Source organism: Balaenoptera physalus (assembly GCF_965194825.1).
Source record: "Balaenoptera physalus genome assembly, chromosome: 3".
NCBI classification, from domain to species: Eukaryota; Metazoa; Chordata; class Mammalia; order Artiodactyla; family Balaenopteridae; genus Balaenoptera; species Balaenoptera physalus.
In genome coordinates, this window is record NC_138890.1 from 154097524 (window position 1) to 154122581 (window position 25058).

General features: G+C 34.8%; 1 pseudogene across 1 annotated transcript in view; it reads left to right on the plus strand.

Moving 5' to 3' along the window:
* LOC309656854 (casein kinase II subunit beta pseudogene) overlaps positions 1–25058 on the plus strand; it is a 212155-nt pseudogene that overhangs the window by 179993 nt on the left and 7104 nt on the right. The window lies entirely within an intron of this gene.

Genomic DNA, 25058 nt, shown 5'->3' on the forward strand with positions numbered 1-25058 from the left:
AAAAACAACAAACAAACAAAAAGCTCTCAGAAAAATAGGAATAGAGGGTAACTTCTTCCACTTGATAAACAGCATCTATGGACATCAAAAACAAAAAGAAAACCAAAACCAAAAATCCCAAAGTTAACATTATACTTAATGATGAAAGACTGAATTATTTCCCTCCTCAAGATCAGGAACAAGGCAAGGATATTCACTCTCACCGCACTCATTTAACATAGTATGAGATGTTCTAGCAAGTTCAGTAAGGCAAGAAAAATAATTAAAAGACAGATATGTAGGTAAGAAAGAAATAAAATAAAATTGTCTCTATTCACAGATGATATGATTATATACGAACTGAAGTCTAGGAATACACATATACTCAAAAAAATACCCTTTTAGAATTAATAAGTTAAGCAAGGATACAGGATATAAAACAAACATAAAATATTAATTGTAAACCTATTTGCTAGGAATTAACATATGGGCAGTGAGATTTTTATAATCACTCAAAAAATGAAATATAGAAATATATCCAAATAATCAAATATTTACAAGACTTGTCATCAAAAAACTATAAAATACTAATGAAAAAAATCAAAGAGGTTCTAAATAAATGGAAGACATTCAGTATTTATAGATTGGAAGCTTCAGCTTGGTAACTGTTAGTTTTGCAAGGGCTATCATAAAAACATATCAAAGACTGGGTAGCATAAATAAAATAAATATATTTTCTCACAATCCTGGAGGCTTAAAGTCCATGATCAAGATGTCAGCAGGGTTTTATTTTGCCTAAGCCTTCTCTTCTTTGCTCATAAATGGCCATCTCTTCTATGTACCTTCACAGAGTCTTCCTCTATGTGTGTCTGTGTCCTAATTGCAAATCATGCTGGATTAGAGCCCATCCTAATTACCTCATTTTAATTTAAATACCTCTTTAAAGACCATATTTCCAAATATAGTCACATTCTCATATTGTTAAGTCTGGGGGGTTAAGAATTCTACACATAAATTTTGGGGAGAGTCAATTTAGTTCATAACAGTAAGGATTTCAATTATGCCAAAATTGATATGTAATTTTAAAACAATTCTCATCAAGACATCAGCAAGAATTTTTGTATAGACCAGATTATTTAAAAATATATAGGGAAAAGAGCAAAGGAACTAGAAGAACTAAAAGAATTTGGAAAATGAAGAGTATAGTAGAAGGAGTCAGTCTACCCAATTTTAAGCCTTATTTTTTTTCTTTTTCTTTTTTTTATTACTGCTTTATTATTATTTTTTTAATTTTTGGAGTATAGTCGCTTTACAATGTTTTGTTAGTTTCTACTGTACAGCAAAGTGAATCAGCTATACGTATACATATATCCTCTCTTTTTTGGATTTCTTTCCCATTTAGGTCACCACAGAGCATTGAGCAGAGTTCCCTGTGCTATACAGTAGGTTCTCATTAGTTATCTATTTTATACATAGTATCAATAGTGTATATATGTCAATCCCAATCTCCCAATTCATCCTTATACTATCTTTAGTAATCAAGACTGTGTGGTGTGAGTGGAGGAATAGACACATAGGCCAATAGAAGAGAACAGAAAATTCAGAAATAAACTCACAAATATGCCCAAATGATTTTTGACAAAAGTGAAAGGAAAAATTCAATGGAGAAAAGATAGCCTTTTAAACCAATGGTACTAGAGTAATCTGATAGGTTAAAAAAACATTGAGCCTTGACTTAAGTCACACATCTTACATAAAAATTAATATTCTGGTTGTGATATTGTACTCTAATCCAAGATGTCACCATTGAGAGAAACTGGGAAGTGAGTACATGAGATCCCTCTGCATTATTTCTTATTACTGCTAATGAACCTACAATTACTTCAAAATGAAACTTTTTTAACAATTTAAATACAACATTTAAATCCTAAATAAGATCAATAGTCTGAACGTTGATTCATAGTAAAGCCTTTGTCCGTTTGGTGCTTGTGCTACCAAGAGCGAGGCAGACTGCTATGATCAGGTGAAAAAAAGAGATTACTGTGTGTAGCCTCTCATCCTATAATACCCCACTTGAGTACAGACCTAACTAGAAGACAGTCCTATTTACCAATCAGCTGGGGGAACACATACTGTCTATATATATGTATATATTTCATTTTTAGGAGATTAAAGAAATTCCTAAGCTATAAAATCAACACTATAGTGCTTAGGACTCAGAAATGTTACTTGCTAATTTCATAGTTTATGAAGATCTTTCATTATGAGCTTAAGAGAAGAAAAGAAACTAATATGTAAATTAAGCAAAAGAAAGTTATAATAAAAGAAAAACAAAGAGAAAACCCAACAGAGAAGGTAATAAAATTCCAGTGGAGATCATTACAGGTACTTTTAAGAAATAAAGGTAGTAGAACATAATGATAAGCATGATTTAGAACTGAAAAATGTTGAGAATAATAGCAGTACATGCAATTTTTAAATGGCCAATATAACCTCCAAAATTGACAGAAACTGAGGATGGAAATTATTTTCCAAATATAATTTTAAATGATTTTTTACCAACTGAGGAAATTCTTTCAGCCTAACATTCTCCCTCAAGGGGCATTTGGATTTGAACTCCTAAAGATGGGAAGATAATTGGTATTTTATTGCTCAATATGTTTGCAACCATAATGATGAAAATATTGTTTATTGACTTTCAATTTTGAGTCAATCTTCAGGCCACGGAAAGAAGATGCTATGTTTAAGGATGGAATGAAAATCCAAGAGCTATGATAAAAAGTGTAACTTACACAAAGCAGATTGTGAAGAAAATTGGGTAGAGAAGCAAGGGCATTAAAATTGTCATATAAAGTATGAAAACTGAATTAAAGGACTATAGAAAAATGATTGAGTTTAATTACATTGTTTATACTAAAGAAAATTGACAGAAAAACCAAAACAATAACATAATTGACTAAAACAGATGGAGAAGAGGACCTGAGTGAGTTAAATATTTATATTTGATATTGGGAGAATAATAAATGTTATCTGATATTAATAAATTCAGAAAATATCTTATATATTGTTTGAGAAGGGAAATAACCAAAATACAAACAATTTTGAAGAACTTTTCTGGAGAGTAGACTTAGAAGTGAAGAAGTGGTCTGACTCTGTTGATATTTAATATAAAACATTCTTTAACATGTGATTTTTTTAATGAGCATATATTACTTGATAAAAACAAATATTTTAAAACTACAACCCTACTTACTTATAAGTGATAGTGATTTATATGATAGGAAGGTGCTTATTGTTGAATTGATATGAAAAAATTTAGAATAGAAACAATTATCAAACTGGAATCATGCATATAAACATTTTTTCTAGCATTTTTTATGTGTTAAAATATGTTATTTTTCTTCTATACTGTTGAATTTGAAATATCACCTACCCAAGGCTCTTTGTTTCTCCCTAAGTTACTTGGCTAGTGGCTGCTTCTATTTGCAAGCACATATCATGTGAATTACAAGGAAGTAAAATAATTGGCCTCCAACTAGACTAAATTTTCACCAAGTGGATTATTGTGCCCTGATAATGCCCACAGTCTAAATGACTACACTCAAAACTCAAATGTGTTCTTAATTTAATTAATTATAATTTCCAATTTAGGAAAATTGTGTTTTGTGTAAAATGTTATTTCATTAAATTAGCCACAATAAAAAATAAGAATCACCTTTCATTGGGAATATACAAGAGTAAATTTCAAATAATTTTATCATGGAAAGTATTATAATAATCATTTCTAATATTTACAGTTAAGAATCTTAAAGGGCTTCCCTGGTGGCGCAGTGGTTGAGAATCTGCCTGCCAATGCAGGGGACACGGGTTCGAGCCCTGGTCTGGGAAGATCCCACATGCCATGGAGCAACTAGGCCCGTGCGCCACAGCTACTGAGCTTGCGTGTCTGGAGCCTGTGCTCCGCAACAAGAAAGGCCGCGATAGTGAGAGGCCCGCGCACCGCGATGAAGAGTGGCCCCCGCCTGCCGCAACTGGAGAAAGCCCTAGCACAGAAACGAAGACCCAACACAGCCATAAATAAATAAATAAATAAATAAATAAATAAATAAATAAATAAATAAATAAATAAATAAAAATTTAAAAAAAAAAAAGAATCTTAAAATCTTTCTGGCTTTACTTTCAAGAAAAGTCATCAGCAACATTTAAAAATGTATGCTTATGAAATAAATCATCCAATTACTCTATTTCTATGTTTAAATTCCCCAGTTCTTCTGGCAATAGAATATAAGTCACTGAAGTTTTGTTTCCAGTGCAAAGTGGCTGGTACCTCCAATCCTACCCCAGAAACCCACAATTATATAATCTGCAATAATTATCCAGGTATTTTTAGATCACTTCCATGGCTTTAATATTTACTTGTCATGTTACTTATTTTCACAGCTAGGCATCACATCACCCATCTTTACAAATAAATTTATTACAAATTAAAGGATATAATCTTTCTTCTCTGACTAGTTTTCTACAATTTCTTTTTCCCAGTAACAAATATAATTAAAAATAATAATTGATCATTTATTTTAACTTGTCAGTAGAACTTACCATTTCCTGGTAAGGACATCTTTGTTAAAATTGGATGATTTTTAAATGTGTCAAAATGATCAAGATAATAAAGGTCTTGAAATATTTGCCTTTTTGAATTTAGAAATGTAAGCTATGACAGAATACAATTTCTTTCTGAAAAACACAAAAAAGAATAGAACGTTTCAAATAGTTAACTGTTATTTCACAAGGATCATAAAAATTAAATAATTAGATGAGGAACTCTATTCCATTATTCAACAGGACAATTAGTTCTATCAACATTTACAAGTTTTAAATATAGATTTATAATGCAAATATATTTATAATGTACTTTTATTTTTTATAGTGTATTTTTTAAATCTTCAATTAAAATCAGTAATCAAAAGAATTTAACATTAATGATAATAAAGCATTTATTATAATGTTTCTTTTATTCTTCAGTTATACTATTTCAATACTTTAAATATATGCTCAATTTTATTACTATATTTATGAATTAAAAATCTTAGTTTTGCTTAATTTCCTCCATTAGCAAGAAAACAAAAATTGGGCTTCCCTGGTGGCGCAGTGGTTGAGAATCTGCCTGCTAATGCAGGGAACACGGGTTCGAGCCCTAGTCTGGGAAGATCCCACATGCCGCGGAGCAACTGGGCCTGTGAGCCACAATTACTGAGCCTGCGCGTCTGGAGCCTGTGCTCTGCAACAAGAGAGGCCGCGATAATGAGAGGCCTGCGCACCGCAATGAGGAGTGGCCCCCGCTTGCCACAACTAGAGAAAAGCCCTCGCACAGAAACGAAGACCCAACACAGCCATAAATAAATAAATAAATAAATAAATAAATAAATAAATAAATAAAAAGAAAACAAAAATTGAATGATACATTTCCATTTATTTATAACTTGAATTCTTTATAAATAATTTTATTTATCAACTATGAATAACTACGATTTTAAATATAAGGTTTTAAAAAATGAGAAAAGTGAAGATACAGTTCATGAATTTGTGCTAATTACAATTAATTATGCTTAAAATTTATTGTCAGTTTGAACAAAAAACTATCACAAAAACAAAGCAGGACATTATATAAAGATAAAAGGTCAAATCACCAGGAAGATATAACAATTACAAATATATATGCATGCAACATCAGAGCACCTAAATATATAAAACAAACACTGACAGAATTGACTAGAAAAATAGACAGAAGTGAAATAATAGTAGACGATTTCAACATCCCACTTTTAAGAATGGAGAGACAGTTACCTTATAGGGAACAATTTTTATGAGTTTTTCTTCTCTCCTTCCCTTATTTATTTTTGCAAATATAAAAAAAAGCACAAACTGTGAAATAATAAAGAAAGAAAAGAAACAGAGATGAAAGAGAGAGAAAGGGGTGGAAGGAGGGACGGAAAGAAGGAAGGAAGGAAGGGAGGGTTTCTTACACAAAAGGTGACATACTATACACAGTTTTCTGCAACTTCCTTTTATCACTTAACAATTTATACTCCAAAATATACAATATATAATCCGTTTAATCCATTTTGTAGAGATCTTCCCAACTGCTTTGCACAAGTACATAGTAATCCACTATGTAGATATATTGCAGTTTATACAACTGTCGGATTTTGGTATTAGAATTTTGGATTTTGGGGGTGATTTCAGTTTTGTTACTAGTACCAATAATGTTACATTGAAGAACATTTGACACATGTCATTTCAAACTAATGTCAATGTACTTTTGGGTCTTTGGTACAGATTCCTGGAAGAGGGATTGATAGGTCAAAGGCCAAATACAGCTATGATTTTGCTAGATATTGATAAAATCCTCTCCATAGATGTTGTCCCATTTTACATTTTGAAAAACAAAATATTAGACTGCTTCTTTCTCCTTAGCCTAACCAACAGTGTTATCAAACTTTTCACATATTTCAAATCTTACAGGTGACTAATGGTTTTAGTTTTAATTAGCATTTTTCTCATTATAATGATTATAATACAATATGAAATATATTTTCTAACAAACATTGTTCCATTGAAAATATGAAATCTACATTGGGATCTGAGTAGCCCAGGGAAGTATCCTGGGTTAATGACATAAGTGGCTATTTAGTTGTAATTAATTAGGTTAATCTGAAACCATCCGTTTTACTCAGGACTGCAGTTTAAAGAGATAGGAGAAAGAAAGGAAGGAAGGAAGGAAGGAAGGAAGGAAGGAAGAGAGGAAAGGAAGGAGGGAGGGAGGGAGGGAGGGGTGAAATAAGCTAAGTCTGAATTAAGACCAAAAAATATATGAGTAAATGGGAAAGAACTGCTTAAATCAATGTAATTACCCTTGTTTGCTTGAAATCTGTGTTATAGTTTGAAGTCTGTGCCATACCTACCTTGTTAAAAAAAACACTAAATTTACCTATTTTGCTCATATTAATGTTTCTCATAAACTCTGACCAGAAATTACAAATTTTAAAATTTTACTGCATTTCAGCAGTAAACTACGTGCGTAACCTCAGAAATGGATTGATGTCTCTTGTTAATACATATTTTGTTCATCATATGCTGGGTAGGAGCTACATATTAGTATATATCCTCAAAATTTTTATTGCATTTAACACACCAGAAGGGACATTATACAACAAATAAGAAGTGAAGTCCATGTTAAGTTATTTGATCAAATATGTTTCATGCAAACTGCGTAAGAACATCAAAACAATTAGTCAGACCCAAAATTCAATCTGAGCTAGCATTCATATTCAAAGATTTGAATTCAAAGGTAAGTTCAGAGACCAAATATCATATTTTGATTTGTTCTGAAGTGGCCATCTGCCCATATCAAAAAGCTACTGCAACAGTTTGGCAGGCAGTTTAAAGAACCAAAATAACTACTCTGTGCAGGTCAGGTTCAAAAATTTCAGCTGTCATAAGAATCCTTTGAGGAAACTTTATAAATACCTATCAAATTTCAAATATCAGTGGCCAACATTTTTAAAAACAGCATAAAGATCTAATAAAATGTTATAGAAAAGTTATAATAATCCTGAGGTACCCATAATTTATATCCTGACACATTTAAAATGTTCCTTTTGTTTAAAAATGGGCTTCAAAGATATCAATAGTTTTATTTGTATGTTTTATAACTATTTGTGTGCTAGTCAATAGTCTGATTTTTAATTGTTTAAAGCAAATCCAATGCCACAAAGAGCTACTTTAGTCATGCCTTGCAGGAGTTCAAGGGGAATATGCTCTATCTTCACCCCTCTGTCCCTCCCCTGCCTTCAGGTCTCCTCCTCACAGGTCTCTGCCTGGGAACTGTGGACTTTTGCTGCTCTTTTTCTTGGAAGAGTGGCTGTTGAAAGAAGTTAAATATGGCTCTTGGGTAAGTAAGTCTGGTTTGGAGAGCCATGAAGAAGGGTCAGCAAGAGGACAAGCTCCCTGGGTGTCCAGAACTTGTAGAATAGCCTGCAATAGAGTGGACCACCAGCTGAGCTCCTTGGAGTGAGAGCTACAGGCTGGCCGGGAGAAGGGTGACCCCAGTGTCAACCAAGAAAAGTTAGACGTGGCTGCACTTCAGAGAGCTCACCAACCAGGTGATGGTCACCAATAACAGCAGGAGGATGTTCCCAGTGCTGAAGTTGAGTATGTCTGGCCTGGACCCGAACACCATGTGTTGTTTCATCTTGGACTTTGTGATGGAGAGCAACCACTTCTGGAAGTGTGTGAACAGAGAGTGGGTGCCTGGGGGGTCAGTCCAAGCCATATGTGCACATTGAACTCCTTACATAAATAAAAACTCTAAATTCATATAGTACGAGTTGCGGGTCTACAGGGGATGACTACCAGCCACGGCATTCTCAAGACTCAATGCATATCTGTCAAGGCTTACCAGAAAGAGATTACAGCTCTTAAAACTAAATACAACTGATTTGCAAGGGCTTGCTGCGATGCAAAAAGAAGCAGGGATCACAAAGATAAGAGAGAAGAGTCCAGAGACAAACAGCAACCTGGGTATTACTAATGGAAGTGGCTTATCCCTGGAATCAGTTCCTTCTATCTGCTGTCAACCCCCATCCTGTTTGGAGGTCCTGTCTCACTTTTCTCCACCCATGGCTGTGAAAAATGCTCTATGCTGAGGAACCACAGTTCACCCTTCCCTGTCCCTGTCCTCAAAGTTGTGCCTAGGCCCCTTCCCACTTGGACAAGCTCATACTTAGCCCATACACTCATTGGAAAAATTCTCCAACCTATTCTGACAATTCATTTGCAAGTTGTCCATGATCTGATCCCATGAACTTAGCCCAGCCTCAGCATGTGTGTACATACTATCATGTTACTCTTGAGCACAACAGGACTGCATCAGTACCCCAACCTGTGGTCAGCTAGCAGGGCACCTTCACACCAGGGTCTTAGACAGCATAGCTGCCTAATGGGTTGGGAGTCCAGTTCTTCCCAGTGAACATTATGTTACCCAAATAATCTCAGGTCCCTTCTCCTCAGGATTCTCACTCTATAAGAAGCATGTCATGGCCACAGATATTCCTGACAGCCAATATCACACCTTGGCCTCATAACCTCATGGATATCCCTGTCACCACCTTCCATGTAAACCAAAGCCTTTCCTTAAAATATACACTATTTTTTTTTTTTATGTCTACCAGTGTTGATTTGATCTAGGTACAAAATGACAGTCTCATAGGTCAAGAAAGAAAAAAAATCTTATTAACTTCACTTTAAAATATGAAAAGGAATATATGTTCTGCTGTTCATCAAAAAAATAAACCCACCCATCATCTGCAACACAAGTGTAGTCCTATGTTGTGTTTATATGCTACAGATGAATTTAAGTATGGAAACAAAACTCAGCTGGACTATTAAATCATCATTACTTGATCATAATAAAATTTTGTTTGCTAAGATCCAGAAATTTATTTTTTTGTGTCTCATACAGCATATAGGGGATTTGACACACTAGAATTAATAAAATCAACTCGTCTTATTTAGTGAAATAAAAAGCATACTTTCAATTGCATTCCTTGTTGCTTCAGAGTAGTTTTCAGGTCCCTTTTGTGACAGCTATCATACTTATAGTTGAGCTGTTAAGGACAGAATAATAAATTCATAGTTGAGGACAACAGACTTTAATTGAAATGGAAATTTCACTGGTCTGCCCACTAGAATGTGTTTATTTTGAGCATATGTAATTGCCTCTTGTATTGTTAAACCTACAACGGCAATATTTTTCTTCTGAAGAAAATAGCCAAAGACAATCAGCAAAACATTTTCTGCAAAATAAAGGCAATATGTAAAAAAAAAAGAAACAACAACAATGAAAAAATAAATACAGTTCTAAAAAGATCTAGTGAGAGGATTCAGTACTAGAAATTAGTAACTTAAACATAATCCACTAAAATTTTCAAAAGTTACATAGCTCAGCCCTCACTCCAGGAAAAAATAAATTTTAGGATGGAGAACTCTTATTACATATGTATATTTTTTAAAAACCTAATAAATTATTTAAATGACTTTTCTTTATTAAGTATCTCCACAAGTCTGCCTCTTAAAGACAGATTAAATAGCAGTAATTTTTTCTTAATTTTTTTAAATTAATAGACTATTTTTAGAGACTATTTTTAGGTTAATGAAAAAAGTAAATGTAAAATACAAATTTCCCAATTGCGCCCTTGATTGTGTTTAGCATTTTTTGTCTGGACTATAAAAGTCCCTGACTTAGTAAGCTTCCATTTTTAATCCATCCACTGTTAAGGCTGTAAAAGCAATTTTTTAAAATGAAAATCTTATCTCCTGTCATATCTGTGTGGTAAACTAGAGTTGAAATATTGAAAAATATACCAATCCATTAGTGAACATCCCTGACTCTACCACTTAGGTAAAGACTTCACTGTGGTCACTGTTCTCACATGCAATGGGAATCACCTGAGAGCTTGTTCAACCCTGGGTTGCTGATTCAGGTTTTGAAACAACGGGTCTGGGTGGGTCTTGAGAATCTGCGTTGCTAACAAGTTCCCAATTGATGCTGATACTCCTGGTCCCAGAGCCAAAGTATGAGAACTACTGCCTTATAATTTTCCTATTTCTGATAGGTCTGCTCTTCTTCCCTCTGTAAGTGTTTTGTTTTTTTTATTGATGCATTAAAAATATTCTGATATTTAATGACAATAAAATTACAGTTTATTTAGCTCCCAAATCTGAATTCCTTTATGTCTCTTCTAAAAGGAAACTTTTTCTTCTCTACTTCCTCAGCCAGTATATTTCTATCAGCTTTGTGTCTATAATATCTTTTATTATCTTGTCCACTGTTCTTCCACTCCTGTTCTCTTTCTATTGTAAGTTTGTATCATTTTAGTACTGAATATCATTGTATTGGGATGTCTGAAAAAAAAGATAAAACAAACGTGTTAGGATCATCACTTTGGGTAAACATATCTTTATGATTTTATCATATCTAAATCTATAAATATAACTGTAGCATAAAAAAAGAGAAAAACATGAGGATGGATAACAAAAAATCTTCAAATTTATATTTAGGAACTGGTTATAAGAGAAAAGTGACCAACAGGAACAATCAGATAGAGAAAATTTGGAGTTTGTATTGGCATTAAAATCAAGAGAAGAGAGAAAGGAGTAATAACAAAAGAAGAATAGAAAAGTGATGAGCTGGTGAGTATCTTCATGTATTATTTTGTCAAGAAGCTATAATTTTAAAACAAAATTTTGTTAGGCTACATGTCAGGTCCCTTAGGAAATATTTTCCTCTCTTCATGTAATACAAGGAGTAGCATTATCTGGAGAAACTCAAGGAGCTCACTCTTGGAGAAAGGGGCAGTGAGTCCACTGGGACGAGGGTCTCCCATTCCCTTGCTCAGCTCTTCCTGTGGGAAGTGTGGCTTTATTTCGTGACAAGAATATCTATAAAAATCCTTTGGACCCCAAAATATCTCTGGATGCTGGGAAACTCATTTATCCAAATAACTCTTGTAAGTGGTTGGCACCTAGACTTCTTGACACCAAGCAGTCTGTTTATCCCAAAGTGACAAACTTTCAAGTTTGAACTATAAAAAGAAAGAGTAACTAGGGGTGGGTCTTTCCAATGAAAATCAGACTGACCATATTGGCCCACCAGCTTTACCATACATCTCTCCCTGTGGTAGTGGGGGAAGGAAGACCTGTGCATCTTTTTTTTTTTTTTTTAATTGTGATAAAATATATATAACACCAGAACTTTTCCATCTTCCCCAATTGAAACTCCGTAACATTAGATATAACTCACCAGTCCCCCTCCCTGTTTCCTCTGACAAGCTCCATTTCACTTTCTGCCTCTATGAATTTGACTACTGTAGGTACTTCATATAAGTGGGATAATACAATAATTATCTTTTTGTAACTGGCTTATTTCACTGAGCATAACGTTTTCAAGGTGCATCCATGTTGTGACATGAGTCAGAATTTCATTCTTTTTTTAAGATTGAATAATATTTCATTGTATATATGCCTTGTTTATTCATTTATCTGTTGATGGACACATAGGTTGATTCCACCATTTGGCTATTGTGAATGATGCTGCTATGAACATAGGTGTACTGATATCTTTTTGAATGCCAGCTTTCAAATATTTGGGGTATATGCTCAAATGTGAAATTGCTGTAACATATAATAATTCTATGTTTATAATTTTGAGGAACAGTTATACAGTTTTCCACAGCAGCTGCACCATTTTATGTTCTCACCAGCAACACACAAGGGTTAAAATTTCTACACATCCTCACCAACTCTTGTTATTTTCTGTTTTTGTTTCTGTGTTTTTGTGTTTTGCTTGTTTTGTTTTGTTTTTTATTATAGCCATCCTAAATGGTACAGAATGGTATCTCACAGTGGTATTGATTTAGCCTCCTTTACCTTGGCAGTTGTTTCTTTATGTAAGTTTTCATTTCTTCAGTAAAGCTTATTTCTTAACCCATGTTATGTAACGTTGAGAAATTTATCCCAAAGCTGGTGCATGACAGGTAGCAACAAAAGTGAGTGCTGCTTTTTATTACAGGTGGAGACCTAGAAAGACCCACTTTCCACACAATAGCTGTGACAAAGGGACCTACCTATAGGTCACATCAGAACTATCTAGTAAGAAAATGAAAGACTTTTTGACTTTTAAGAACCAACTTTTAGAGGGGACCTTCAAGATGGTGGAGGAGTAAGATGTGGAGATCACCTTCCTTTCCACAAATACATCAGAAATACATCTACATGTGGAACAACTCTTACAGAACACCTACTGAATGCTGGCAGAAGATCTCAGACTTTCCAAAAGGCAAGAAACACTCCACGTACCTGGGTAGGACAAAAGAAAAAAGAAAAAAATGGAGACAAAAGAATAGGGATGGGACTTGCACCTCTGGGAGGGAACTGTGAAGGAGGAAAATTTTACAAACTCTAGGGAGTCCCTTCACTGGTGGAGACGGGGCGGGGTGGGCAGGAAGGAAGCTTAGGAGCCACGGAGGAGAGCGCAGCAACAGAGGTGCAGAGGGCAAAGCAGAGAGATTCCCACACAGAGGATTGGTGCCAACCAGCACTCACCAACCTGAGATGCTTGTCTGCTCACCCACTGGGGTGGGTGGAGGCTGGGAGCTGAGGATCAGGCTTTGGAGTTCAGATCCCAGGGACAGGACTGGGGTTGGCTGCGTGAACACAGCCTGAAGGGGACTAGTGTGCCACAAATAGCTGGGAGGGAGTCAGGGGAAAAGTCTGAACCTTCTGAAGAGGCAAGAGACCATTGTTTTGGGGTGTGCGAGGAGAGGGGATTCCTTCCCCATGTACACACAGAAGGCAGAGAACCACCTAAGCAAGCTCTAGAGATGAGCATGAGCCTTGGCTATCAGCTCGGACCCCAGAAATGGGCATGAAACGTTAACGCTGCTGCCTCTGCCACCAAGAATCCTGTGTGCAAGCAGTTCACTACCCACACACCCCCACCACCCCGGGAACTTGTGCAGCACACCACTGCCAGGGTCCCGAGGTCCAGGGACAAATTCCCCGGGAGAAAACACGGAGAGCCTCAGGCTGTTGCAATGTCATGCTGGCCTCTGCCGCCGCAGGCTCGCACCGCATTCCAATTATGACTACCATACCGCTCCCTGTCCTAGGCCTGAGAGAGCAAGAGAGCCCTAATCAGCTGGCGCTTTAACCCCTTCCTGTCTAGGGGGGGAAAAGTCACCTGAGGGCGACCTACACACAGAGGCAGGGCCAAAACCAAACCTGAACCCCAGGAGCTGTGCGAACAAAGAAGAGAAAGGGAAATTTCTCTGTGCAGCCTCAGGAGCAGCGGATTAAATCCACATAATCAACTTGATGAATGCTGCATCTGTGGAATACCTAAATAGACAAGAAATGTTCCCAAAATTGAGGTAGTGGACTTTGGGAGCAAGTGTAGACTAGGGGATTGCTGTCTGTGACTAACTTGTTTCTGATTTTTATGTCTATCTTAGTTTAGTTTTTAGTGTTTGTTAACATTGGTGGATTTGTTTGTTGGTTTGCTTGCTCTCTTCTTTTTTTTTTTTTTATATTTTTATTTTGATTTTTTAACATTTTTATATTTTATTATTATTTTTTTTTCTTCCTTTTCTTCTGAGCCGTGTGGCTGACAGGGTCTTGGTGCTCCGGCCGGGTGTCAGGCCTGAGCCTCCTAGGTGGGAGAGCAAAGTTCAGGACATCGGACGACCAGAGACCTCCGGGCCCCACATAATATCAGTCAGTGAGAGCTCTCCCAGAGATCTCCATCTCAACACTAAGACCCAGCTCCACCCTATGGCCAGCAAGCTCCAGTGCTGGATGCCCCATGCCAAACAACTAGCAAGATAGGAACACAACCCCACCCATTAGCAGACAGGCTGCCTGAAAATCATACTAAGTTCACAGACACCCCCCAAAAATCCACTGGACTCAGCCCTGCCCACCAGAAAGACAAGATCCAGCTCCACCCACCAAAACACAGGCACCAGTCCCCTCCACTAGGAAGCCAACACAAGCCACTGAACTAACTGCACCCACAGGGAGCAGACACCAAAATCAATGGGAACTATGAACCTGCAGCCTGCAAAAAGGAGACCCCAAACACAGTAAGTTAAACAAAATGAGAAGACAGAGAAACATGCAGCAGATGAAGGAGCAAGGTAAAAACACACCAGACCAAACAAATGAAGAGAAATGGACAGTCTACCTGAAAAAAATGCAGAATAACGATAGTAAAGATGATCTAAAATCTTGGAAATAGAATGGAGAAAATACAAGAAACATTTAACAAGGACCTAGAAGAACTAAAGAGCAATCAAACAATGATGAACAATACAATAAATGAAATTAAAAATTCTCTAGAAGGAATCAATAGCAGAATAACTGAGGCAGAAGAATGGATAAGTGACCTGGAGAATAAAATAGGGGAAATAACTGCCAGAGAGTAGAATAAAGAAATAAGAATGAAAAGAATTGAGGACAGGCTCAGAGACTTCTGGGACAATATTAAACACACCAACATTCAAATTATGGGGTCCCAGAAGAGGAAGAGAAAAAGAAATGGGCTGAGAAAATATTTGAAGAGATTATACTGGAAAACTTCTCTAACATGGGAAAGGAAACAGTCAATCAAGTGCAGGAAACACAGAGAGTACCATACAGGATAAATCCAGGGAGAAATAAGTCAAGACTCATATTAATCAAACTTTCAAAAACAAAATACAAAGAAAAAATATTAAAAGCAGCAAGGGAAAAGCAATAAATAACATACAAGGTAATCCCCAAATGGTTAACAGCTGATCTTTCAGTAGAAACTCTGCAAGACAGAAGTGAGTACCAGGACATATTTAAAGTGATGAAAGGGAAAAACCTACAACCAAGATTACTCCACCCACCAAAGATCTTATTCAGATTCAGTAGAGAAATTAAAACCTTTACAGACAAGCAAAAGCTAAGAGAATTCAGCACCACCAAAACAGCTTTACAACAAGTGCTAAAGGAACTTCTCTAGGTAGGAAACACTAGAGAAGGAGAAGACCTACAAAAACAAGTCCCAAAAAATTAAGAAAATGGTAATAGGAATATACATATCGATACTTAACTTAAATGTAAATGGATTAAATGCTCCAACCAAAAGACATAGACTGGCTGAATGGATACAAAAACAAGACCTATATATATATATATATATATATATGCTGTCTACAAGAGACCCACTACAAATATAGTGACACATACAGACTAAAAGTGAGGGGATGGAAAAAGATTTTCCATGCAAATGGAAATCAAAAGAAAGCTGGATTATCAATTCTTATATCAGAAAAACTGACTTTAAAATAAAGGCTATTACAAGAAACAAAGAAGGACACTACATAATGATCAAGGGATCAATCCAAGAAGAAGATATTAAAATGGTAAATATTTATGCACACAATATAGGAGCACCTCAATACATAAGGCAAATACTAATAGCCATAAAAGAGGAAATCGATAGTAACACAATAATAGTAGGGGACTTTAACATCCCACTTTCACCAAAGGACAGATCATCCAAAATGAAAATAAATATGGAAACACAAGCTTTAAATGACACATTAGACAAGATGGACTTAATTGATATTTATAGGACATTCCAACCAAAAACAACAGAATACACACTCTTCTCAAATGCTCATGGAACATTCTCCAGGATAGATCATATCTTGGGTCACAAATTAAGCCTTGGTAAATTTAAGGAAATTGAAATTGTGTCAAGTATCTTTTCCGACCACTATGCTATGAGGCTAGATTATCAATTACAGGAAACACACTGTGAAAAATACAAACACATGGAGGCTAAACAACATGCTACTAAATAAGCAAGAGATCACTGAAAAATCAAAGAGGAAATCAAAACATACCTAGAAACAAATGACAATGAAAACACAATGACCCAAAGCCAATGGGATGCAGCAAAAGCAGTTCTAAGAGGGAAGTTTATAGCAATACAATCCTACCTCAAGAAACAAGAAAAATCTCAAACAAACAACCTAACCTTACATCTAAAGCCATTAGAGAAAGAAGAACAAAAAAATTCCAAAGTTAGCAAAAGGAAAGAAATCATAAAGATCAGATCAGAAATAAATGAAAAAGAAATGAAGGAAACAATAGCAAAGATAAATAAAGCTAAAAGCTTGTTCTTTGAGAAGATAAACAAAATTGATAAACCATTAGCCAGACTCATCAAGAAAAAAGGGAGAAGACTCAAATCAATAGAATTAGAAATGAAAAAGAAGAAGTACCAAATGACACTGCTGAAATACAAAGGATCATGAGAGATTACTACCAGTAACTATATGCCAATAAAATGGACAACCTGGAAGAAACGGACAAATTCTTAGAAAAGCACAACCTTCTAAGACTGAACCAGGAAGAAATAGAAAATATGAACAGACCAATCACAAGCACTGAAATTGAAACTGTGATTAAAAATCTTCCAACAAACAAAAGCCCAGGACCAGATGGCTTAACCGGTGAATTCTATCAAACATTTAGAGAAAAGCTAACACCTCTTCTTCTCAAACTCTTCCAAAATATAGCAGAGGGAGGAACACTCCCAAACTCATTCTACAAGACCAACATCACCCAGAGAAAGATGTGCCCAAAAAAGAAAACTACAGACCAATATCACTGATGAACAGAGATGCAAAAATCCTGAACAAAACACTAGCAAACAGAATCCAACAGCACATTAAAAGGATCATATACCATGATCAAGAGGGGTTTATCCCAGGAATGCAAGGATTCTTCACTATATGCAAGTCAATCAATGTGATATACCATATTAACAAATTGAAGAATAAAAACCATATGATAATCTCAATAGATGCGGAAAAAGCTTTGAACAATATTCAACACCCATTTATGATAGAAACTCTCAATAAAGTAGGCATAGAGGGAACCTACCTCAACATAATAAAGGCTGTATTTGACAAACCCACAGTCTACATTGTTCCCAATGGCTAAAAACAGAAACCATTTCCCTTAGATCTGGAACAAAACAAGGTTGCCCACTCTCACCACTTTTTTTCAAGATAGTTTTGGAAGTATTAGCCACAGCAATCAGAGAAGAAAAAGAAATAAAAGGAATCCAAATTGTAAAAGAAGAAGTAAAACTGTGACTGTTTGCAGATGACATGATACTATATATAGAGAAACCTAAAAATGCTACCGGAAAACTACTAGAGCTAATCAATGAATTTGATAAAGTATCAGGATACATAATTAATGCACATAAACCTCTTGCATTCCTATTCACTAATGACAAAAAATCTGAAAGAGAAATTAAGGAAATACTCCCATTTATCACTTCAACAAAAAGAATAAAATACCTAGGAATAAACCTACCTTAGGAGACGAAAGACCTGTATGGAGAAAACTATAAGACATTGATGAAAGAAATTAAAGATGATACAAACACATGAGAGATATACCATGTTCTTCAACTGGAAGAATCAACATTGTGAAAATAACTATACTACCCAAAGCAATCTACAGATTCAATGCAATCCCTATCAAACTACCAATGGCATATTTCACAGAACTAGAACAAAAAATTTCACAATTTGTATGGAAACACAAAAGACCCCGAATAGCCAAAGCAATCTTGAGACAGAAAAACAGAGCTGGAGGAATCAGGTTTCCTGACTTCAGACTATAACACAAAGCTACAGTAATCAAGACAATATGGTGCTGGCACAAAAACAAAAAAAAAGATCAATGGAACAGGATAGAAAGACCAGAGATAAACCCACACACCCATGGTCACCTTATCTTTGATAAAGGACAGAAGAATATACAATGGAGAAAAGACAGCCTCTTCAATAAATGGTGCTGGGAAAACTGGACAGCTACATATAAAAGAATGAACTTAGAACACTTCCTAACACCATACACAAAAATAAACTCAAAATGGATTAAAGACCTAAGTGTAAGGCCAGACACTATCAAACTCTTAGAGGAAAACATAGGAAAGACACTATATGACATAAATCACAGCAAGATCCTTTTTGACCCACCCCCTAGAGAAATGGAAATAAAAACAAAAATAAACAAATGGGACCTAATGAAACTTAAAAGCTTTTGCACAGCAAAGGAAACCATAAACAAGATGAAAAGACAACCCTCAGAATGGGAGAAAATATTTGCAAATGAAGCAACTGACAAAGGATTAATCTCTAAAATATACAAGCAGCTCAATATCAAAAAAAAAAAAAAAAACCCAATCCAAAAATGGGCAGAAGACCTAAATAGACATTTCTCCAAAGAAGGTATACAGATTGCCAACAAACACATGAAAGTATGCTCAACATCACTAATCAGTAGAGAAATGTAAATCAAAACCACAATGAGGTATCACCTCACACCAGTTGGAATGGCCATCATCAAAAAATCTACAAACAACAAATGCTGGAGAAGGTGTAGAGAAAACAGAAGCCTCTTGCACTATTGGTGGGAATGTAAATTGATACAGCTGCTATGGAGAACAATATGGAGGTTCCTTAAAAAACTAGAAATAGAAGTACCATATGACCCAGCAATACCACTGCTGGGCATATACCCTGAGAAAACCATAATTCAAAAAGAGACATGTACCACAATGTTCATTGCAGCACTATTTACAATAGCCGGGACATGGAACCAACCTAAGTGTCCATCGACAGATGAATGGATAAAGAAGATGTGGCACATATATACAATGGAATATTACTCAGCCATAAAAAGAAATAAAATTGAGTTTTGTAGTGAGGTGGATGGACCTAGAATCTGTCATACAGAGTGTAGTAAGTCAGAAAGAAAATAACAAATACTGTATCCTAACACATATATATGGAATCTTAACAAAAAAAAAAAGGTTCTGATGAACCTAGGGGCAGGACAGGAATAAAGATGCTGACGTAGAAAATGGACTTGAGGACAAGGGGAGGGGGAAGGGTAAGCTGGGACGAATTGAGAGAGTGGCATGGACATATATACACTACAAAATGTAAAATAGTTATATAGTGGGAAGCAGCTGCATAGCACAGGGAGGTAAGCTCGGTGCTTTGTGTCCACCTAGAGGGGTGGGATAGGGAGGGTGGGAGGGAGATGCAAGAGGGAGGGGATATGGAGATATATGTATACATATAGCTTATTCACTTTGCTATACAGCAGAAACTAACACAACATTGTAAAGCAATTATACTCCAATAAAGATGCTAAAGAAAAATAAAGAACCAACTTTTACATAACTAAATTGATAAATAAATGTATTGGTGTTATACAAGATATTCATGCATACATATATGTGTATGTGTATATATATATGCAATTATATATATATATATATATATATATATATAATTTCTTTTTTGAGAGAGAAAAGATGTCTAGCACTTATTTCTAAGTAGCAGCTGAACCTTGGTCTTATAAAACTTTTCATTCAATATGTATCATTTAGCTTGACTAATTAATAGTCAGATGTTTCTTGTAATAATATTACTGTATTAATTTATAACACCAAAGTTTTGAATAGTCATAATATAGAAGAAATAATTATGATCATTACTTTTAAAGCAAGCAATTGTTCTTTTCCTTAAGAACATTAAAGTTTGGAAATATAAGGTATATATTTGCCTTGGTTTTACTATTATTCACTCATCTTTTTTGCCTGTACACTACTCCTACGAAATATTCCAGAGTATCAGTGGACATGGAAGGGATTTAAGCTCCTTGCTATTTAGAAACATCCAAGTGACATTTTTTTTTTTTTTTTGTATTTAAAACATGTTCCCCGTAATATAGAGAGTTTCACTCTTCTGTGGAAAGTTAAACTATGTTTTAAAGTGCATACAAAGAGTGTTAACATTCTCTTGTGTGTGTGTACGTGCAGTTACTTCTACTGACAAAGTTGTTTGCTAAAAGTTGTTCCACTTTAAAATAAATATTCCTCAGCTATTGGCTACCAATAGGCCAGTCTGTTTATGTCAGCACTGTTTATATTTAATGTCTACTTGAATCTTCTTTCTTTTGACTTTGAAATAGATCTTGCAATGCTCATACCATCTTTTCTTGTAGTGCCTGAGATAAGCAATTATCTACTTTTTTATACAGCTTCCATTTATGTTTAGGACAAAGTATATGTGAAAAATTAACATGAACTTTTTATCTCATTTATGTTTTGATCCTACAGAGGTCTAAAACAATGTTCTAAAATGCCTGACAACAATTTCCTTCAAAGTTGCAGATTATTAGCAAAATATGAACTTAATTATTTATATAAATTGAAGGATAATAAGGATTGGTCCTGCCTTGAAATTATGTGATATTCCTTTGGACAGCAATTTTATAATATAACCATTTATATGTGATTCACTTGAGAAATTATACTAAGTGATTAAGAATCATTTCTAATGACACATCAGCATGAGTTTGGGAAATATATTCACAAACTTTAATTGTGAATAAGTTAGAAAAGTACAATTTCAGAAAAGTTGTGCTTGAAATCCATTAAAGTCATCTTTGATTTTTAGCAACTGAAGACTCAGAAGTATATAGTATATAAAAAGTACACAGTACACGGAAACTCAACCAAAGTTTCCTACTTAGGGTAGCTTAGTTAGTAAAATATTTATCTGACACAATATTTGAAGTGTTTAGAAGTATTATACTTTTTGTTCTTTTCTGAGTGACATTTGTGGGCATCTTTATTAAATCATTCTAAGGCTGATATTTCAGTGGAAATTCAGCATTAAAAGTACAATCAAAATTTTTTACACTAACTGAATATGTCAATGAAGACACATATATAAACATATACTCATGGAATTATAAATTGTGAATATTTAAAATTGCTAATAAAGTATTTTATTTATTTAACTTAAAGAACTTTATAAACATTTTGATCTTGTTTTACTGTTTTAGGCCTAACCTTTGAACATCTATGTTCTAATCATTCTTATGGAAAATTAATAAGAAATATTTAGATTTTTGTCCAATACTGACAAATTCTCATCTTTTGCTAACTTACTGTGCATCTAGAAATATTTATTCTGGAAAATATTGAGCAAACTTCTTTTGCCCAGAATGAATAACTTTAAAGTTTAAGATGGATTACACAAAAGAACACATGATTTTCTTTTCAAAGGAGAGTGATTTTAAGAGCTTATAATGACTTAGTAAAGGTTTTCTGAAGATCAAATGCTTTTTAAATGCCCCTTTTTTGGTAATCTCTAAATTAATTGGAAGCATGTAAAATTGTTCTAAATTAATGATTTAAAAAATCAACTTCAAATTTTTTAACTGGCTCTTTAAGTTTTATATTATCAAATTGTAGTTCATGATATACCTTAAAATATTCTGATAAAGTATCCAGATTAAGTTCATCCAAAGAGAGATAATGCATTTCTACATTTGTTTGTAATAATTGGAGCGAAGACTGTATTAAACTAAATAATGATACTTTCCCCACATAATCGCCTGGCTTACTCCTTCAATTTCATTCCTCACAGAGGCCACACCTGACCACTCCACATCAGCTGCCCCAATGTACTATGAAAACTCTTGGTCTATTAGATTTTTTTCATAACATGAATTTTTATCTACTATGTTTATTCTTTTATTTTCCAAATTGTTTATTGTTTATTGATTGCCTCCCTTGCCCCTGCCAGAATTCAAGTTCCTCAAGTGCAAGAACTCAACTTTTTCTTGCTAGCTGATCAGTCCCCAAGACCTAGACTCATTTTTGGAAAATAGGAGCCCAGTACATATGTGTCAAAAAAACACTCAATGACCTAGGAGGAATTTCAGGAAAACTTTTGTTGGCATAATCACATAAAAATACATAACGTCTATAAAACAGCAATAACTAATTAGATGGGAAGAACAGGCTGGAATGAAAAAGGAATAATGAGTCAAAAATGGGTTTAGGTGAGATTAAAAAATACTGCTAAGAAAGTAAAAAACACAATCTAAAAATTACAACCACACTAGAGGCCCTAAGACAAAAAGAAACATTAATATGATTATAAATGTCACAGCAATAATCCTTTTTTTGGTTAAATTCCTGAATCAAAAGCAAAGTATAAGGTCTGAGTTTTAAAGATGAGATAACTACATATACGCAGAGAGAAACAGATTACCCAAATATTTGACAAAAATGTTAAAAAAAATTATTATATACAAAATATATTTAAAAAGTGATGAAGAATGAAAGAAATGTCAATTGATATTTACAAATATACCAGTCTAAATTAGGGATATGATTAGTCTGAAACCATTGAGTGTCAGAAAAAAATGATAAGAAGGTAAAAGAGAAGGTAATAAGAAACCAATGATAGTATGAAAAAGGAAAAAATTTCAACATAAAAAGAAGATAATAGAAAAAGGAAATTGAGGTAATTTAACTACTAAACTGTAGGCTGTTCTTTCTATGTAACTATGTTCTCACTCTATCCACTTTCTGTCTCCTATTTTTCCAACATAATTTGGACATTTTAAAATAAATTGCTACACACTTGAAAACAGATAAATTATAAGGGTTTACATCACATTTTCTTACCACAATGTTATAAAACTAGTAATTATAACAAAATGTGATAAAAATATTTTGAAGTTAAAACACACATTTCTGAAAGTTTGTGTAAATAGGAAAATAAAAGCTGAGTTTTTAGATTTCTTATAAATATCAAAGTAAATTATGCACCTCAAAACTCAAGCACAGGGGAGGAGTCAAGATGGTGGTGTGGGAACACGCAGAGTTAGCGTCTCCCCACAGCTAGACTTGCTGTTTTTAATATTTTTTCTTTGCCTGGATGGGGCTTTGGAGGGAGGCAGAATTGGCTTGGGAACTCAGCAAGCTCCCTGGCCCAAGGGACGCCAATCCTGTCTGGGCTCCACTTCTCCTCCCCTCTCGGTCCGCCTACATCCCACTGGTTCACTCTGGGGTTCCTCCTGTCTCCTTGGGGGTCAGAGTCCCCTACCAGCGGCCGGCAGATAAAATAGACTTTAAAATAAAGACTGTTACAAGAGATAAGGAGGGACATTACATAATGATCAAAGGATCAATCCAAAAAGAATATATAACAATTATAAATGTTTATGCACCCAACATAGGAGCACTTCAATGCATAAGGCAAATGCTAACAACCATGAAAGGAAAAATCAACAGTAACAAAATAATAGTAGGGGATTTTAACACCTCACTTACACCAATGGACAGATCATCCAGACAGAAAATTAATAAGGAGACACAAACTTTAAATGACATAATAGGCCACATAGATCTAATTGATATTTACAGAACATTCCACCCAAAAGTGGCAGAATACACTTTCTTCTCAAGTGCTCATGGAACATTCTCCAGTATAGATCACATCTTGGGTCATAAATCAAGCCTCGGTAAATTTAAGAAAATTGAAACTTATCAAGCATTTTTTCTGACCACAACACTATGAGATTGGAAATCAATTACAGGAAAAAAACTGTAAAAAACACAAAAACATGGAGGTTAAACAGTGCACTCCTAAATAACCAAGAGATCACTGAAGATATCAAAGAAGAAATAAAAAATACAGAAAAACAAATGACAATGAAAACATGATGACCCAAAACCTATGGGGCCAGCAAAAGCAGTTCTAAGAGGGAAGTTTAGAGCAATTCAATCTCCTCACAAAACAAGAAAAATCTCACATAAACAATCTAATCCTACATTTAAGACAACTAAAGGAAGAAGAGCAAAGAAAACCCAAAGTCAGAGGAAGGAAAGAAATCATACAGATCAGAGCAGAAATAAATAAAATAGAAACGAAGAAAACAATAGCAAAGATCAATAAAACTAAAAGCTGGTTCTTTAAGAAGATAAACATAATTGATAAACCCTTAGCAAGACTCATCAGGAAAAAGAGGGAGAGGACACAAATCAATAAAATTAGAAATGAAAAGGAGAAATCACAACTGACACTGCAGAAATACAAAGGATTATAAGAGACTACTAAAAACAACCATATGCCAATAAAATGGACAACCATGAAGAAATGGACAAATTCTTGGAAATGTACAATTTTCCAAGACTGAACCAGGAAGAATTAGAAAATATGAACAGACCTATCACAAGTAATGAAATTGAAACTGTAATTAAAAATCTGCCAACAAAAAAAAGTCCAGGACCAGATGGCTTCTCAGGCGAATTCTATCAAACATTTAGAGAAGAGCTAACACCGATTCTTCTCAAACTCTTCCAAAAAATTGCCGAGGGAGAAACACCCCCAAATTCATTCTACAAAGCCACCAGCACCCTGATACCAAAACCAGAAAAAGATATCACAAAAAATGAAAACTACAGGCCAATATCACTGATGAACAGAGATGCAAAAATCCTGAACAAAACACTAGCAAACAGCATCCAACAGCACATTAAAAGGATCACACACCATGATCAAGTGGGATTTATCCCAGGCATGCAAGGATTC